This window comes from Amphiprion ocellaris, chromosome 11, assembly GCF_022539595.1.
Source record: "Amphiprion ocellaris isolate individual 3 ecotype Okinawa chromosome 11, ASM2253959v1, whole genome shotgun sequence".
Taxonomy (NCBI): domain Eukaryota; kingdom Metazoa; phylum Chordata; class Actinopteri; family Pomacentridae; genus Amphiprion; species Amphiprion ocellaris.
In genome coordinates this window covers 18,574,003-18,589,256 of record NC_072776.1, presented here as the reverse complement: position 1 = coordinate 18,589,256, position 15,254 = coordinate 18,574,003, and the positions used below count along the sequence as shown (strand labels likewise).

Genomic DNA, 15,254 nt, shown 5'->3' with positions numbered 1-15,254 from the left:
GCAAAGGGCCTCATTCTGTGTCTGTGTGTGTGTTCTGTTAATGAAAGACTTGCTTTAATGAGATCTGAGAGGATGAGGCTCTTGACGACACATGCTGAGGTCTGCAGCTAAATCCTCCACAGCAAACTGAGTCAGGACGAGGATAACGGAGGATAGATGGAGGGAGACGCAAAGAAGACAGAGAAAGATAGAAAGACACACAATGGCAGGGATGAGGGGAAAAAGCAGAAATGAAAGGAAAGAAGAAGTAAGCCATGAGACACTGATCTCTGCCATGCTTGAAAGGAAGACAGTGCCATCTAGAGACCTCATGCAACAGCTGTGCATTGTTGTACACAAGCCCGGTAGATTATTTCCATCCACTCAACTACACCGTCTGTTTTCCCCCTTTATCAGGGTAAAGAGTGGGTGTTTTTTGTCAGAGGTTTCGTTTTTTTTACTCTAACCGTTTTTTTCCACAATATCCAGTTTAATTAAGATTAAGTAAAACACCTGATTTGCTTTCAAACGGAAAGAATTCTTTAAATATGTTTGCAGGAAGTCTTTATTTCTGCCCAGGGTTTTCCAGAAAGCATCTCAGTCCATCTTCTCAGGTCTTTGCCAGAACTTTTTTGGAGTGAGAGTCTTCATCTCCCTCAGCTGTGCGGATCCCTGCTGCTTCCACTCCGGGTTCCCAGGCTGTGAATCTTCCCCTGGGCCACTGATGTTGTCTTCAAAGTGCAGTTTTCTCAATCACCGTGACATCCTGGATCATTTATCAGCTTTGCAATAGTAACAAATGTCCCCATGTAGGATGCTGTCCACTTATGTTATTACTTTCCCAGAAGGATGTCACGAGTTACAAGTTAGGTAAGGCCACAGAGAGAAACAGACTGCAGGCATGAGAGAAGAAGCATTTTTAGCTATTAGTTACATTGGTGTCCACCAAAACAACAACAACAACAATAATAATAATAATAATAATAACAATAATTTTATCAGTAAAACACAATTTATACAGCAAGTGTATCTCATAGGGCTTCAAGTAAAGAGCAAAAATATAAAAATAATACAATATTAGTGACAAAACATAATAAAATACAAAAGCCCAAAATATATGGTCTGATACCAGTAAATTACATTAAAATACAAAAAAAAAACCTTAAACACAGCCTAAAAATATGCATTTTCAGATTTAACTTGAAGACAACTACTGAAATAGATACTCTGACCTCTTACTTGAATAGATATTCCAGAGGCCAAGGCCGATGACACTAAATGCGCTATTTCTATACATCTTAGTTTTATTCTGGGGAACATTTAAGTGTTAGAGGATCTTAGGGATCTAGAAGGAGCATATCCAAGCAACATATCACAGAAATGGTCAGAAACTAGTCCGCTAAGATTTAAAAAGTAAACCAAAATCTTAAAATGAAACATCCAATGAGTGTTTAAAGATTTCTTTGGAAGGAGAAAAAACAAAAAAAAAATCTAATAATAAAGTCTGCATGCGTCGGCCTTAGAAAATGCTGCATGCAGGCCATATTTCTGATATGGTAAAGTGCATTTCTAGTTCAAATGTCAGATCGCAATCAGAGATGAAGGTAAGATTCTTTATTTCTAGGCCTTTTTTCTTTTAAAGCCAGTTTGTTTAAATGAGCACAAAGGTGACTTGTTAATCACAATGTTAATATGCTGAGCAAGAACAGCCACACGGGTCCGTATACGGATCTGGTAATTGGATTTTCCGTTCTGAAACGGGTATTGAAAAACAGAAAACGAGTGGTTATTTGATTTTCGTTTTAAAATACAAAAATTAAAATTGAAATACAAGGCGTTTTTCCTTTTCATGATCAAAATGGGATATACGAATTTTTAAAAAATGCTTTGATTTTCATTTTATATTTAGAATAACAAAAAAATAAAATCAGTAAGAGACAGAAACGAAAAAAGGTCCGTTTTTTTATTTTCTGTGACCGGAAGTGGTCATCAGCAAGTGTGGAGCCAAACGACAACAAGATTCTCAGAGGGCGGAGCCAGAGAGCAGTGATTGGTCAGACCATAGAAGACAGAGCGCTAGCGTATCTAGCCTTCTTTCTATAGCTATGGTCGGCACGTCTGGTAGCATCTCTGGCTGCTGTTGATCTTGTTTTTGGAGTAAAACATGGTAAGAAGATAGATACTTCTAACCAGCAGCGTTGTTTTGTTGTACGTTAAGTCAGCGACTTGTGAAGAGTTTTGTTTTGTCGTGTTTGAGCAGTTGGTCCGGACGCGTTAGCTAGCTAAGCGGCTAAGTTAGCTAGCGGGCTAATTGACACAGGTGGCTAACTTACCGCTGAACACCTGTGTTAGTTGCTGCAGCAGCTGTCCTCATTATCAGAATGACCTTCTCAACCTGTATTTCTCTGTTGTGTATTTTAGCTTTTAAAAAGGTTATTTTACTTTAAGGTTAACTGAAACTCGTTCAGCTGCACTGAAGTTTAACATTCAGCTGGTTTGAATTAAACCACGCTTAACTTAACATTGTGCAGCATTACCTCTCTGAATCTCCATAATTTCATTAAATTCCTTCTCTCTTCCACTGCTCAAGTTCAGTCCAGTATATAAAGTGACATTAATAATGAATAAACTAACAACCAGCCATTGTATTTATTAATTGTTGCATGTATTTGTAGTAAAACATGAGTTGAAACATCCTACTTTTGGATCTAGAACTGCACAAGCCGTTCGTTTTCAGTCACCTGACGAGTTAAACTCCCCTTTTTATGTGAGGTTGAAGCAGAAAGTCTGCGTTAACAAAGAAAGTTGTCTATAATTTGCGATACCTGTTATCTCTGACTGAGGCTTTAGTTTTTGTTGAGCTGATTTACATGTAGAAACTTTGTTCAGGAAGATTTCTCAGTAGCTCAGAGGACAGGCTGCTTTTCATACAACCTTGTAAGAGAATGTCTGTCAATGCTTTCAGCAGAATTTAGAAACGCAACACTTCCTAAACAGATATTTTGAGGCTGTGAGGTTGAACGTTTGAGAGTATATCAGTGTTTGTTTGTGGTCTTTCTGTTTCTAGGTGGAAGCTGAATTAGTGAGGATGACTCCTGCTCCTGTCATCTCTAAGCTCCTCACACATCTTTACCTGCACATGAGGAAAATCACTCCTGTAGAATGCAGGTATGTTTGTCATTATTATAAAAAGGTGTTGCCTGGTGACCTGTCAGAAACCCATTATACAGAGTCAGCCAAAATAATGTTTACACACATCAGGAGAAGAAAAACTTACATAAATATTTCAATACCAAATTTATTCAGACATCACGAGATTAATAAAAGTTATCTTTGGCCTCTACAATTACAAGAGGTGCTCAAAGTGGTGGCCACTGGCTTCCAGACATTTCTCTTGTGTTGTAGACGTCACTTGTTGATGCTCCATTCATGAGGGTAATTCCATCTGTTGGGAAAACATCGTACAACAGGACAGAGTTATGATTTGATCAAACTTAGAAAGAGGTATATATATATATTTATAGAAGCACTTATACAAATGAAATATTTATAAAAGTTTTTCTTTTCCTGATGTGTATACATTATTTTGGCTGACTCTGTGAACTTAATGAGAACAAAACTGTCATTTAATTGTTGCTTTGAAAGCTTCTTTAGTGAAAACTGGCTGGTGTTCTGCTTTGAAACAAACTGCTGTTGAGGTCTGTGTTTTTAGGTTTAACTCCGCAGTTTCTGAATGAACTGATAGTTTGTTTTTTCTTCCTGATCAATGTGGACGTTATAATTGATTGTAGCAATTACTGATCATATAATCAGCATGACAGTATATAACATTCTGACCACCTGATTAACACTGTGTTGGTCCCTTTATGCTGCTAAAACTCCTCTGACCCAGTGGTTCATCAGAACCTCTGGGGATGTCCTGTGGATAGGGCTGGGCGATATGGCCTAAAAAAAAAAATCTCTGATTTTTTTTCACAAAAAATCACGATTTATCCGATTTTTTATTTATTTTTTTTTTACCCCCTACCTAATCTCTGCACGCCGGAGTCCAGTCTACTTTATGCAAATGAGCTGCAGCCCTCTCCGAGTAAACACACCGGATTGCAGCTGGAAATGCGCCGCATGTGGCATGCTGGTCCGGTTGCAGTGCGTTTCCAGCTGCAATCCGGTGTGTTTACCCGGAGAAGGCTGCAGCTCATTTGCATAAAGTAGACTGACTTCTACTTTATGCAAATTGCATGCGGAGATTCCACGCATTGTGAAACTGTCCTCAAACTTCTAAACTAGGCGTCGGTGACCTAAAACGAGGACAGATTCAGCTGCTGCACAGATTATTTCTCGCTTCAAATGCTTTGAGAAATACTTTTCGCTGACGTGTTTTTTGAAATAAAAGGGAAAATTTGCGGCCGAGCCGCTGTGTTTATCCGACTTGTCTGCTGGACCGTCCAGCTGGAAGCTCGGTCATGTGACCACGTAGCGGCCTGCTGTTGCTCAGCGCTGTCATGTGACCATGTTGTGGTCCGCTAGTGACTGCCCGCCGTCCGTGCGATTTTCAGATGCGGTGCGTTGCTGTGTGGGAAAATCGCATCTAGTGGACACACGCCTTTAGATCTGCACCGCTCGCCGCCATGTTGTTTGTGTATCAAGGGGGGGCACTCTGAACTACGGGAGCCCAGCAGGCAGGCGTTGGTGGCAGATGTTGATGAGAAAATCGATTTTCATTAAAACAAATTGACATTAAGTACAAACTCGAATTAATCGATAAAATCGATTTATCGCCCAGCCCTACTTGTGGATTCTGTGGGTCCTGTGGGTTGCAGGGTGGGTCCTACCTAGACCAGGCTGATCCTGGACCATCCCACAGATGCTCCATCAGATCTGGATGTGGGGAGTGTGGAACCCAGGTGAACAGCTTAGCTCTGTCGTGTTCCTCGGACCACTCCTGAGTAGTTTTAATTTGTTCTGCTGAGGGTGGCAGCTGGCATCAAGGACTGCTGTTGCTATGGAGACTAGGGGGTTGTTTGTCTTACAGTGTTTAGGTGGTGGTACATGTCAAACATCCACATGAATGTCAAGGATTCCCAGCAGAACGTTACATTAGAACAAGATGATGGATGTTGTTCTCTTCAGCTGTCAGTGGTCAGAATGTTGTGGCTGATTGGTGGATCTGTCTGCCTTTACTCTGACATCCAGAGTTATACAAAAGTGTAGTATGTGTGCAGTGCAGAAGAGATTTACTTTATTGTATGCAGTTTTTTGTTTTTTAACGGAGAGCATTTTTTTTATCCACCTGAATGAAGACCCAATCTTTCCCTTCAAAGGATAGTTAAAAAGTACTACGGTTTCCATAGGTGTCTCATCAGAGAAAATCAAATCCATATACAGACTTTTATTAATTCCAGGGCTGGTTCAGTAAAGATTATAATAATAAGTACATCAGATAATTCTTGGTCGCAGTTGGAATTTTGCAGACTGAGAGATGGTTGAGAAGGTTTCAGTTCTTGTTTTAGCAAAATATGTTATAATAGAAGATCTTCATTGTCATTGTACATGAAATTATCTGCAAACCAGCAAAGTGTATCAGTCTGAGGTATCTAAAAATAAATAAGTAAAGAAAAATGCTTCTAAAGCCAATAATAAACAGAATATTTTGAGGGAATATTCTAAAAAGGAAAGAAAAGCTCCATTCTCACTCCTCTCAGGATAAACTGTCATTAAAATTGACTTTAAATTTAGCTTCAACCCGAGATAAAAACATTTACTTCCATTACTGATGTTGTCAAGTTTTAATAAAGTTCATGCTACTTTTATAAAATGATGAAAGTGAGTAAATTGTATTTCTGTGTTTGATTTCTGTCTTTTCTCCTGTCATCCAGATGTTCAGAGGGAGATGATGCCACATCTGGTCCAGCTGATGGAAGGTCTTGAAGTTCTCTGACTGGCCTCGACTGAAGATGGTCGTCTCACTGGATTTAAGGTTCAGATGCTCAGTAACAAACTCCACCAATGTGCCAACAGGGAAGCTTTAGGTTTATTAAATGTTGCTATGAAGGTATCGCTGTTTTTCTTAGTGAATGCAATGTGCTCCAACTGAAAGTTGAATTAGAACTTAGAAGTAAATCCTTCCAGATGAAAACTATGATGGTGTTGGATTGTCAGACTGTAATGTTGCAGCTCAAAGCAGCTTTTCTAGCTCAGTTCATTCTGACATTCAGCTATGAATCAACACAGCAGATGGTGATCCATGCTGTGGAAGTCTCACATCTCCTGATTTAATGGAGCTGCTTCACACTTTTTACACTATTTATTCACCGACACTTTATTTAATAAAAGTCCCATCTAGTTTTTATGAGGAATGTGATGTTTTAATTTCTCTGAATAACTGCAGTCTAATGTAACAGCTGGAATTGTAACATCTGTCCTGATATTGATCATGAAGTATTGATCAGAATACTTATGGTTAGCAGTCATCCCTGAAGTTTTACATTAAAATCTTTACTTGTGTTGGGAACTTTGGTAAGAAGCAGAAACGTTAGCGTTGCCATGGATACATGAGTGTTAAATTCTGTCCATGTTTCCATTTTGGGAAATTCAGTCCAGTTCCAGAATGTGGAGGAATTTAGTCTCACAATCACAGACAACAAATATTATCTGAAAGTCGGGTTATTGTTGTTTATCAGCACAATACAAAAAGATTAATGTTAGAAATATTCCAGTTAAGACTCTAGAATATCATGATTTATGTAAATTTACCTCAATAATATGAATGTTCAGGTTAAGATTGTACAGTGATATTTATTATGTAAGTTTAGCTGATTAAAGTTTATGACTCTGCACTAAAATATTATTTAAATTGACATCATTATTATAATATTTAGGGTCAGACCCCAACTTGAATTAGAACTTAGAAGTAAATCCTTCCATCTGAAAGGATTTAGTTGCATTAATAGCCTCATAACATTCTAATTTTTATTCCAGTCTTGGTTGGAAATAGAATCTCTGTATTGATTCAGGTAAAAACTGAACTTCACAGCATGTTGGAGCAAAACAACCAGATGAAAACTGTGATGGTGTTGGATTGTCAGACCGTAATGTTGCAGCTCAAAGCAGCTTTTCTAGCTCAGTTCATTCTGACATTCAGCTATGAATCAACACAGCAGATGGTGATCCATGCTGTGGAAGTCTCACATCTCCTGATTTAATGGAGCTGCTTTGCACTTTTTACACTGTTTATTCACCAACACTTTATTTAATAAAAGTCCCATCTAGTTTTTATGAGGAATGTGATGTTTTAATTTCTCTGTGAATAACTGCAGTCTAATGCAACAGCTGGAGTTGTAACATCTGTCCTGATATTGATCATGAAGTATTGATCAGAATGATCAGATGAGTTTGTTTTTACTACCAGCTACCATTCAGTCTGAGATATTAGGAATAAATAAATGTGCATAATATGGAAATGAACAGATTCGATTTTTATTTGCTCCTACAGCTGCTGCAGGTTCCAAAGTTCCAGAATGTGGAGGAATTTAGTCTCACAATCACAGACAACAAATATTATCTGAAAGTCGGGTTATTGTTGTTTATCAGCACAATACAAAAAGATTAATGTTAGAAATATTCCAGTTAAGACTCTAGAATATCAAGAGTTATGTAAGTTTACCTCAATAATATAAATGTTCAGGTTAAGATTGTGCAGTGATATTTATTATGTAAGTTTAGCTGATTAAAGTTTTACTCTGCACTACAATATTATTTATTATTTAAATTTACACCATTATAATATTTTGGGTCAGACCCTACAGTATTGAGATTAAGAAATCAAATATTCTATAAAATGTAAATACACTGAACTCATTTGGAGATATTTAAGCGAGACTCTACAATATTATTTGACACAAATCTATCTAAATCAAAATTTTAATCATTTTTACTCCAAACATTTACTGGACTAATTTAAATATTAAAATCACTCTTTTCTAATCCTCTGCTGTACGTTCAAACCTGAGGCCTTAAATAGAAACACACAAGTATCTGTTTGAAGGAACTTCTGCAGAGTCCTGGTTCCAGAACATGATGATAGAATTATAGACAAACTTTAACAAAAGCTGCCTGAGAGTTTACAGCTTTTTATGTGAGATTTCTTCAGTAATTTAATGAGAGTTATCAGCAAAAATCAAGTGTTCATTTGGTGAACTTGATTTCCTAAAACATCCAGAATTGGAGCTCATATCAGCTGTAAAGTTTCTGCTCCTTCAAAGTTCACAACACAATGAATGAATTCCTAAAACACTCTCAGTGCTGGAGAGCGTTTGTGATGCTGAAGCAGTGATCAGTTTTTCTGTTTCTTCTCTGGAGATGCACAATGAGGGACGTCTGCAGCGACTGAGAAAGAGTCTCACCACATCCTGACATGAGGAAAAAGACTTTATTGAAGACTACAATGAGAAAAACTATCGGACAGCAGACGGCTGCATTCAAGGTGAGCTCTGAACATTTGATCTGGAACAGGAATTCAATAACGGCAGCATGAGCTTCATTTCAGTCTGTAGCTGCTGAATTCATGGATGAATCATCTGGCACTAGAGAAGAAGACCATCAAACATCCACATCAGCTGATGGAGGTCCAAGAGTCTCACCAAACAAACAACCTACAGAGTGAAGACCTCGAATCTGATTGGACGGCCTCCTATTCAGCCACATGTGTGAACAAATGCCTCTAAGTTGATTTGTTTTCTAAAATAAATCTAGTTTGAGTCCTAATCTATACCTGTGTGTTTGCTTCTTTACACCGCTGTTAACAGTTTAGGGTGTTAGATTGTTCCAGATAAGACGAGTACAAGATTCTTTAGAGCTGTTCTACCACGAGCCTGACAGGAAGAACTCCAACAGCTACTGAATGTTCCTGTGGTTCCCTCAAGGCTACAGGAGGAGCCCTACGAGGACGAGCCGGTCCATCCATCATAACCCCCTGGAAACCAGCATTTGTCCTGTTTTTGTGTTGCTCCTCGGCGACCCTAGACAGCCAGGTCACAATGTTTTTTGAGTAACACACCATACTATGACGTTTTTACAATGATGGTTCTACTACGAAACCAGTTTGACATGTTCAGGCGTTCTTTGTGTGAAAACTCAGAGATTTCAGGTATCAGAAGGTGGCTTTCAACTTTCTTTGTTAACTTTCTGCTTCAACTTTAAACTAAATTTCCTTCACTAACCCAGCCCTCTGGACTTCCAGGAAGCTGTGTTCCTATTGGCTGTCCAGGTGGCTGCTTGGTGTTATCAGGAACACCTGAGCAGCTCAGTGTCTTCCTGCTTTATTTAGCTGCAGACAAACATTTCCTCTGCTTCTCTTCACCACGGAACCGGGTTTGGCTCCATTGCTCTAGTTTGTTCTTTAGGCGTTGGCTTGCAGCTTCCAGCAGTAAAATCATCTTTAATGTGTTTCTTGGTGTCCTTTAGGGCTTTGTACTGGATAGCTGTCTTGGTAAATGTGGTTCTTTAGACACAGTTAGCACATGGTGCTAATGTGTGCAATGATTAGTGGGTTTGGTGCAGCTGAGTTGTGTCTTTATCTTGGCTGTAGTGAGTCTTGAGAGGTTTTTGGTCAGACACATTCTGTATTCTTGTTTGTGAACCAGCGTTGGTTGTCCAGAAGGTAAGAGTTCCTGTCCTGATTCTCTGTTTAAAGAGGTTCTCTGGTAGGCTGCAGGAAACGTCAGCGTTTGGGTTGTGCTAGTTTGGTTTTTGTACGGTTTCATTTGGACGACTATCTTGAGGCCCCTCCATGTGGTTTAGTGAGGTTTTCTGGAACAGTTCTACAAAGCAACCTGCAGCAGAAGGGACTTTGAGAGTTTTTAGGAAGTTCTGGAGACCAGACTTTAGAGCAGCACAAACATTTGTCAGCAGTTTGAGCAGGAGAAGGTGAGCTTCAGAGTAGAAATGAGGAGAAGGAAACCTTCTTGAGCCATGTGGTGAGGTCCTGTACCAAGAGTTTGAGCAGGTTGTGAAGAGTCTGTAGTTCTTTGGTCTGAAAGCACAAGAAGAGTCGAGTGATTAAAGGAGAAAACAGGAGATATTGTTGGTTCTTCTGTCTCTCTGCAGTTTCCTTAGACTGAATATCAAGTTTATATTTTAAATGATTAACCATGTGAGCCCAAGAAGACTTCAATAAACTCCCTCCATCCCCTGGACACAACATATTTTATTATGATGTTAAAAAGTTTTAATCATAGTTTTAGTATAGTTTTTTCTCTTTGCTTGTTTAGTTTTGTCATCTGCATGAAAGCTGCTAAACAAATAAAGTTGAACTGATAAACTGAATAATTGACTAACTCATGATTGTGACAACAGAAGTATTTTCATTGTGATTTAAGGGTTTATTTCATTTTTAAGGTTGGGGTTAAAATGTTGACAGAAAAAAAGATTAAAGAAATAAACTACGTTTAAAAAAAGCAATTAAATAAAAAAAAGTAATACAATAAAACTTTTAAAAAGCAAATTAAACCTTAAATACAATTAAATTATATTAAACAGACAAAATATTTAATTAGATAATTAAACAGAAGATACACAACATGTTATTATGAAATAAAACAAAATTATTTAAACAAATATTAAACATTAAAGACGAAATATTTTAGATAATTAAACATTTAAAAAATACAATTAAACATGAATATTAAACATTTTAAAAATACAAAACATTTAATTAGATTATTAAACCTTTAAAAAGACAAAACATTTAATTAAAAAATTAAATGTTTAATAAGAAAATTTAATCTTAGGAATTAAACAGAAAATACAATGAAGCATTTAAAAAGAAAATTAAACATTAAAAGGTGGTAAAACATTAAAAAAGAAAAACCTTAACAAAGATTTAATCAAAAAATTAAACATTGGGAAAGAAAAGGAAATTTTTCAAACAAGCCGATAAAACATTTGAAAAAAACAACAATTAAACATTAAAAAAGACAAAACATTTGGAAATCAGACATTACTTCTGCTCTTTTCTCACCTTTTATTATTTTCTAAACATTTAAGAAGAATCAAACTAAAGACAAAACATTTGAAAAGACACCAGTTAAACTTTAGAAGATCAAATTAAACAGAAGAAGCAATAAAACGATCAAAAAGAGCAAAAACAGATATAAGTCTTAAATTGTTTTCTAGTCTGAACTGAAAACATCAAGTCGTTTCTTCAAACATTTCCTCTTTCTATGTTCTTGGTTTGATTGCGGACAGATTTACTAAGAACTCATTTCAGAAAACTGCTTTCCAGATAAAGTCTACTAGTAGTTGAAGGCATTTATCAAACTAATGTTACCTTCTGATCTCCACAGACTTTACTGTTCAGTGAAGAGAATCAAAGTTTGTAAAAAACCCACAGGTGAAGGTCTGAGAAGAACTCAGATGGATGGTCTAAATGTGAAATCAAGACTCATGGTCACAAGTTTTAAGGGTTCTGTTAACCAGAAAGTTCAAACTAACAGAGAAGTACTGAGAAACTTTTAAAACTTCAGTCCTCAGACTGTCTGAAGGTTCAAACTAACAGAGAACTACTCAAGAACTTCCAAGATTTCAGTCCTCAGACTGTCTGAAGGTTCAAACTAACAGAGAAGTACTGAGAAACTTTTAAAACTTCAGTCCTCAGACTGTCTGAAGGTTCAAACTAACAGAGAACTACTCAAGAACTTTTAAGATTTCAGTCCTCAGACTGTCTGAAAGTTCAATCTAACAGAGAACTACTGTGGGACTTAGAAAATTTCAGCCCTCAGACTGTGTGAAAGCTCAGGTCCTGAGGACTCGGGAGGTCTGGAGGCTTTGGAAAGTCTTGGAACTGAGGGTTCCACCCTCCAGCACAAAGGCTGAAGTCCAACCTCCTGAGAAAAACGGTCGAGACGAGACTCGAATTAAAAAAAAACTCGAAAACGAGAAAAAATAGATGATAAATGCGCAAAAAAAAGAAGAATTTGTATCTGAGCAGGTAGCTCAGGGGAAAAGGAGAGAGACTACCAACTGGAAGGTCGCAGGTTCAAGACCCACCACCGGCATTTTTCTTTGTTTGTCTTTGTCAGGATTTTGATAAAATTTAAGAAGTTTCTGGTCTTGAACCAGCGACCTGCTGCTCCCCAGGCAAATCCTTAACTCACTGAGCTACAGATCAGATAAAAAGAAATAATTTCGTCGTCCCTTTGGCATCGTAGTTCCTGAAGTGACCACGTGGGCAGAGCCAAGGCGGAGTCTGGGTGGAGCCAGGGCGGAGAGTAGGAGGGGAGGTGGGTGGTGGCCTCCCCCCTCTACTCCCCCACCTCCCCCCACCACCCACCACACCTTCCCCCGCCCGACGAGTTCCTCGAGTCGCCACGAGTTCTTCGAGTCTCGATGGGTTTTCCCCAGTTTCTTGAGTTTCCACCAGGTCGGAGGCAGAACAAGTTGTCATGAAGAGGTGTTGAAGTCGGCCAGGATGGACTGACTTTTTACAGCGACGAGAAGGAAGATGACTAGAAGAGCAGATCTTTAACCACCATCCATAAAATCCATGGAGTCAACTCCAGAGAAATGAAGGGAGGTCAACTTTTATCAACCTCCATCCAGATGTTCAACTTGGTATCTTTACTCTGAGATTTTTAGCACCACAAACCTTTAGTATCACACTTTATTATCATTTTTTAGGACTTTAATGGAATCCACCAGCAGATTTAGTTTTTGTTGACAAACTTTATTCTTGTCATCGTGGGACTGCAGTATTTAAAACTGTTCCTTCTATTTGACCTCATGTTTATTAGTTTTAGTGGAGAAAGTTATTTTAATTGTCCATTAGTCTCTTAAAAACCAAATAATAAATTGGATTAGTCAAGAGGTTTAAGTTTCTTACTTTGTCATATTTTAAATATGAAAAAAAATAAAATAAAAATAAAGCGTCTTGAGAGAATTTGACCTGTAACTGGCGTTATATAAATAAAATTGAATTTAAATTGTATGTATCTTGTAATGGAGTAATTCAGCCATATATGTTGAAAAACACATTTTCTTTGACCATTAATCTGTTGATTGTTTTCTCCAGTAATTCATTTCTTGTTTTGGTTAATAAAATGTCAAACCCAAATATATTCAGTTTACTGTCATAAAAACCAAAAAGATTTACATTCATGATGCAGGAATCAGGCAGTTTTTCACTTTTTATCTTAGTTTAGTCAGAAAGATAGTTGATAATGTGTGAATTGTTGCAGCTTGTGAGCCGTAGAAGGTTTTAATCTTTGGGGCCGAGTGTCAGAAAACATTTAGAAACCAACATCAACAAAACACTCAAAGACTTGAACATCATTAAAGGGAAATTCATCTTTTGCATGACAATGTCTAATTAAAGGACATTTATTTCCAACGTAAATGTGTGATATTCATCCTCTGGAGCTTTCTCTTCACATCGTCTTCCACCTGGACTGGTTTGGTCGGGAGCATGTGCAACAAACATTTGAAAAACTGCACTTTAACATTAATGAATGACACTGAAGTTTAATCTCTACATAAATGAGACAGTCTGGATGTGCTGCTGTCATTAACTCTTAAGTTTAGGGAAAGTTAAAACAAAAGAGGACAGTTTAGATAAGACTTGAGAATGAGCTTATTTTGAACAAACATCTCAGACTTTCTGAGCTTCAGCACCTCCAGCAAGATATTTTAACAACAAGCAACTCAAGAGATCCAGAAGTTGGAGAGAGTTAGCTTTAGCTGAGCCAAAGAACATGTGGGACGCTAACCTAACAAACATTTCAGACTTCTCTGTGAATTCAGAGAAATAATTTACTATTTAATGACAGAGCTACACATCTTAACTCAGTCTCATTAAAACACTCTAATTCAGTGTCATCCATCCATATTAAAGTGCAGTTACCCAAAATGTTTGCTGCATGAGCTCCAACAAAACCTGTCCAGGTAGAAGGCCTCTTTGACAAACAGGAAGTGGAAGATTCCAAGAAGATTTATAGAAGGGGGAACCAGACTGTACTAAGTGTGGTCCAGTATAGAGGGGTGCTTTGTGGGTTTTTAAGGCTGATAATGATTATTAGAGAGACATTTGAAGTAGATTTTCATTTGCAGTAAATGAAAGTATTTAAAATCTTGGAGGTAAACTTAGAAGAACACAAACTCTAACAGAAAACTTTGTTGATACGTTTTTGTTTTGTTTACAGATGTTAAGTTAAAGGAGTTTTATTCATTACGTATAACCAATCAAATCACTCCAGAAGACAGAGTGACCACAGGTAGATTAAGGTTCAGAGCCAAAGTAGCGCCATTTTTAAATGTATTTATTACCGTAAATCAGTAAAAAATAAAATACTGATAATCAGTAAATCATTCAGCTCACAATTACTACAATTCTACAATGTATGTCTCTTTCCTTTGACTTGTTATTTGTACAATATCCAATGTATATGATGGCGTTTTTTTCATACCAAAGGCTATACTATGATGTTTTCTAAGAGACATACGATGCTACTCTGGTTGTTCTGGCACTGGGCCGCTGCATTCCTCCTCTGTTGTTTTCTGGATTGTACTCAGCTGCATGCCTTCCTCCACCCGGCCTCCGTTGACTCGTCCCGCCTGCCGTCTCTGGAGCTGAAGCTGGACTGGAACAGACCAAAGTACAGTCCAATCACGATGCCAGCTGCCTCTCAAAAGGCTCCTTCATCTGGCAGGTGGCGGCACTTCTTCTGAGGGGAAGCTGAGCTGGCCCGGCAGAACTTTGGAGATGTGTTCCAGTGGTTGGTGGATGTGTGGGGAGATAGAGAGGGACCTTAGAATTGTTCACAAAGGAAAAAAGGGAATCAATTGGTAGTTTTAGTTTAGAGTGCTACTGCGGTGTGTTTTTGGGTTTTAAGAGGTGAACAGGAAGAGTTTTTTTTTCGTATTGATTATCTTTTACTTTGTTCCTGGTTGGAATGCCCATCAATGTCAACATGAAGTTCACTTTTAGTTCTGTTTATTTTTATTTTACTAACACCCATTTGCTTTTAACCCCCTCACATGTTGTGTTGTTGTAAACTTACTCTTTCAAATAAATACTCGTCTAACCCTCTGGAAACCAGTGTTTGGACTGTTTTTGTGTTGCTCCTCACCTACTTCAGACAGCCAGGACAAAACAACGTTTTGTGGACCAAAGGCTATACTCTGGTGTTTTTAGTGACATGCTATACTATGACGTTTTTAGAGTGACATGCTATACTATGACGTTTTCAGAGCGACATGCTTATACTATGACGTTTTCAGAGCGA

At 37.9% G+C, this 15,254-nt stretch overlaps 2 long non-coding RNA genes across 4 annotated transcripts in view; one reads left to right on the top strand and one right to left on the bottom strand.

The window, feature by feature from the left end:
• Positions 1–2,032: 2,032 nt before the first annotated feature.
• On the top strand, positions 2,033–8,742 carry LOC129350038 (uncharacterized). Of its 3 annotated transcripts, XR_008603245.1 has the most exons (4): positions 2,033–2,146; positions 3,047–3,147; positions 5,856–5,956; positions 8,338–8,742. It is a non-coding gene; the product is annotated as an uncharacterized LOC129350038 (long non-coding RNA). The 3 variants fall into 3 exon arrangements; XR_008603243.1 differs by having other exon boundaries at positions 5,856–8,742; XR_008603244.1 differs by lacking the exons at positions 2,033–2,146; positions 3,047–3,147 and adding an exon at positions 4,779–4,883 and having other exon boundaries at positions 5,856–8,742.
• A 5,699-nt stretch (positions 8,743–14,441) lies between these two features.
• LOC129350039 (uncharacterized) overlaps positions 14,442–15,254 on the bottom strand; it is a 6,547-nt gene continuing 5,734 nt past the window's right edge. Inside the window, exon 2 of the long non-coding RNA XR_008603246.1 lies at positions 14,442–14,776. This is a non-coding gene — a long non-coding RNA (uncharacterized LOC129350039). The remainder of the gene's footprint in view (positions 14,777–15,254) is intronic.